This window comes from Oratosquilla oratoria, chromosome 1, assembly GCF_046742065.1.
Source record: "Oratosquilla oratoria isolate Oo_2021 chromosome 1, ASM4674206v1, whole genome shotgun sequence".
Classification (NCBI taxonomy): domain Eukaryota; kingdom Metazoa; phylum Arthropoda; class Malacostraca; order Stomatopoda; family Squillidae; genus Oratosquilla; species Oratosquilla oratoria.
This window is the reverse complement of record NC_134777.1, coordinates 64,559,931-64,564,930: the sequence shown is the minus strand read 5'-3', so window position 1 is coordinate 64,564,930 and position 5,000 is coordinate 64,559,931.

Here is a 5,000-nt window from a genome sequence, read left to right as displayed (position 1 = left end):
TGCTACAATTTGGAGAATAATATGGGGTCCGCAGGTAGCCCTGAGTCATGCTAGCTTTAAACAAACAAATGATCTTAGTGTTTCTCATGAGATTAGAATATTCTTTTCTGAAGGAATTTCATTATTCTATTCTTGTGGCCAGTAGATGATTTTTTGTTTACTATCTACATTCATCTGTTCAGTACAATGCATTGCATCTCTTGTTATTATGACTTTTTCCAGACTTTTAGCCAGCTTGTTGTTAGCCTTTTGGTAGTAATGGTGCTAGTTAAGATAGTTTTCTTCACTATTGAATGTACCTTTTCACCTTTTCACTTCCCCAGCAGATATTCAAATGTGACCCGTTGAGTATCAGAATTATACCAACATATATTTTACTGCTGTAGAAGTATTACTGTTATTATTATTATTATCATTATTGTTATCATCATCATCATCATCATCATCATCATCATCATCATCATCATCATCATCATCATCATCATCATCATCATCATCATCATCATCATCATCATCATCATCATCATCATCATCATCATCATCATCGTTATTTCTTTTATTATTATTATCTACATTAATATTAATATCGTCATTCTTGTTGTTGTTGTTGTTTTATTCGTTTATTATGTATTTATTTTGTTTTATACTTTTTTATTCTATTCTATTTTATTCTATTTTATTTTATTCTATTCTATTTTATTTTTCTTCTATACGAATAGTCAAGATATCTACTCCTGAATCACCCCCAAATACTCAATATATATTAATTTACAAAATAATATTTATTTTGAATACTGACCATGTCAAGATGGTACATGGTTCCTGGAAAGATATCTAGAGATATCTTGGTTGATATTAGAAACACTGGAGAGGTCACGTTTATTAATAACAGAAATATTGATAGTGTTATTATCGTCAATCAATATTAAACCAGTGAAGGGCCCTTTAACTTAAGAAAATGTGGAACCAAGAATCAGAGTTACTTTTTAAGGTATGATTTTCTCTTTTATATATATCATATGCGCATATGTTAGAAAAACAAATAAATGATATGCCGATCTAGCAAAAAGAAATTGAATTCAGGCATTTCCATTCTTGGGACAAATGGATGGCCCCCCTAGTGGATAAGGTTATCCAATGATGGATGGTAGGTTGGTCGATGGATGAGGGTTAGTTTGGGAAAATGGGGACATATTTCTTTATAATACCAAATGTTTTTACTCATATGTGAATGTCAGCACCCAAAAATTACACTTTTTTTTGCGAAGGAGGATGAATAATGCCAAATTATTTCAGTTGGGTGACCACAAGACTAAAGGAAGGTACCAAACTTAAAGAAAATGGAGGTGCAATCTGAGACAAGCCGGAGAAATACTTTTTATATTATTGTATGTATTTATCTATTTGTTTATTATTATTATTATTATTATTATTATTATTATTATTATTATTATTATTATTATTATTATTATTATTATTATTATTATCATTATTATTATCATTACTACTACTATCATTACTACTATCATAACTATGATAATTACTACTACTATTATCATTACTGCTACTATTATCGTTACTACTATTATCATTACTACGATTATTGTCACTACTACTATTATCATTATCATTACTATTATCATTATCATTACTATTATCATTACTATTATTATTACTATTATTATTACTATTATTATTACTATTATTATTACTATTATTATTACTATTATTATTACTATTATTATTACTATTATTATTACTATTATTATTACTATTATTATTACTATTATTATTACTATTATTATTACTATTATTATTACTTATTATTACTTATTATTACTATTATTATTACTATTATTATTACTATTATTATTACTATTACTATTACTATTATGACTATTACTATTATGACTATTACTATTATGACTATTACTATTATGACTATTACTATTATGACTATTACTATTATGACTATTACTATTATTATTACTATTATTATTACTATTATTATTACTATTATTATTACTATTATTATTACTATTATTATTACTATTATTATTACTATTATTATTACTATTATTATTACTATTATTATTACTATTATTATTACTATTATTATTACTATTATTATTACTATTATTATTACTATTATTATTACTATTATTATTACTATTATTATTACTATTATTATTACTATTATTATTACTATTATTATTACTATTATTATTACTATTATTATTACTATTATTATTACTATTATTATTACTATTATTATTACTATTATTATTACTATTATTATTACTATTATTATTACTATTATTATTACTATTATTATTACTATTATTATTACTATTATTATTACTATTATTATTACTATTATTATTACTATTATTATTACTATTATTATTACTATTATTATTACTATTACTATTACTATTACTATTACTATTACTATTACTATTACTATTACTATTACTATTACTATTACTATTACTATTACTATTACTATTACTATTACTATTATTATTACTATTACTATTACTATTACTATTACTATTACTATTATTATTACTATTATTATTACTACTATTATTATTACTACTATTATTATTACTACTATTATTATTACTACTATTATTATTACTACTATTATTATTACTACTATTATTATTACTACTATTATTATTACTACTATTATTATTACTACTATTATTATTACTATTATTATTACTATTATTATTATTATTATTATTATTATTACTATTATTATTATTATTATTATTATTATTATTATTATTATTATTACTATTATTATTATTACTATTATTATTATTACTATTATTATTATTACTATTATTATTATTACTATTATTATTATTACTATTATTATTATTACTATTATTATTATTACTATTATTATTATTACTATTATTATTATTACTATTATTATTATTACTATTATTATTATTATTATTATTATTATTATTATTATTATTATTATTATTATTATTATTATTACTATTATTATTATTACTATTATTATTATTACTATCATTATTGTTACTATTATTATTATTATTATTACTATTATTATTATTATTACTATTATTATTATTATTATTACTATTATTATTATTATTATTATTATTATTATTATTACTATTATTATTATTATTATTATCATTATTATTATTATTATTATTATTATTATTATTATTATTATTATTATTATTATTATTATTATTACTATTATTATCATTATTATTGTTGTTGTTGTTGTTGTTATCTATTTGACTTTTTTTATATATTCATTTATTCATTTATTCATTTATTCTTTTATTCTTTTATTTACTACCCAATGATTTTAATCATTTATGGAAGACCTTCGGAAGAACTGTTACCAGACTGGGGAGAGGAGTTTAAGAGAAGGAGGGCAGAGGTGGAGGGGGTGAGAGGAGGAGGCGTGGGGAGTTGAAGATAGCCCGGGAAATGGCCCCAGTGTCGACTGTTGCCACTTTTTCTGGTAATAGTTTACTTCGTGTCCGCGTTAATGACCACAAATGGGACATCGTGGGATCCAAAAGCTCAGTATTTTTTCTTGCCTCTTTTATGTCACTTTTCAATATTTCAAGAAGAGAAAAAGAGAAAGAGGGAAGAAAGGAACAGGAAAAGGAATGGGAAGAGACAGAGAGGAAGATGGGGAAATGGAGGAAGAGAGAGAGAGAGAGAGGGGGGGAATGTAGAAGTGGAGTCAATGAGAGAGAGAGAAAGAGAAAAAAGAAAAGGTGGAAATTGAGGGAGGGAGAGAGAGAGAGAGAGAGAGAGAGGGAGGGAGAGAGAGAGAGGGAGAGAGAGAGAGAGAGAGAGAGAGAGAGAGAGAGAGAGAGAGAGAGAGAAGAGGGAGAGAGAGGGAGGGAGGGAGAGGCAAAGGGAGAGGCAGAGGTAGAGGGAAAAACAGGGGAAGAGGGAGGGAGAGGGAGAGGGTATGATTTTAACCAACATTAGGTGGTTAGTCATTGTAATGAAAGTGTTCAGTATTTCTCAATAAACCTCTCCAACTCAGAGGTATAAATTTCATTTGTTTCTATATATTTATATTTGTTAATTTATTTTTCTAATGAACCTCGAGATCCAAGAAACAGGAAAAAGAGCTGGGACAAGACACCATCATATACCATTTTTTTTTTTTTTTTAGGGGGGGGCTGTGTTGGCGGGGGGGGAACTTTTCCACCGATCAATCAGTTCTCAGAATGTCTTCCAGAGCTCAAAAAACATCAGATTTTCTTTTTTTTTTTTAATACTTTTGTTTTTGTTTTTTCTTTGATTTGGCATTTTTTCTTCCTCACCGATTCGAAAAACCAATAGCTTGATATTTCTTTGTAGCATCATTCTTTATTACAAGGCTTTCCATTAAGTGAATAAAATCTCGTTGCATACCCTAAAATAAATTATATAAAGTTTTTCATTATAAAAAAGAGGCTAATAAAGTTAATGTTAACTCCTTTACTATGGTGTGAATGATTGAATCGGATACTTAAAACTTATTCTATAAAGTTTGTCACCGAGGAGTATGCCAAGATGATATCAGAAACAAGACAGTGGTCAGTTTGCAAAATGACCATCAACATTTGAGCATTTTGCAAAATGACCACAATTTGGTCCATTTGCAAAATCATTAGTAATATCCTTGGCCATTTTTGGGGGGGAAATCTAAACATCTGTCAAATATCATGTGGAATATTAAGTTGTAGTTTTGTCACCATCGCTTCTATCCTTGAGAAGACTATCGCACCAAAGAAGCGAGTTTTAAGGAGGGTAGTAGAAAATAGGAATAGTAGACGTTGGAAGTGATCAGAATCATTTTTGTGTGTGTGCGTGTTTGTCTGGAGATTTGACATGTTAAGTTAACATAACCATTGCGTTTAAAAGGTTAAAAAAATCAGCTCAGTGTCTTTAATGTTGTTTTTGTTCTTGTTGTTACCCTACAATTCACAAAAAGT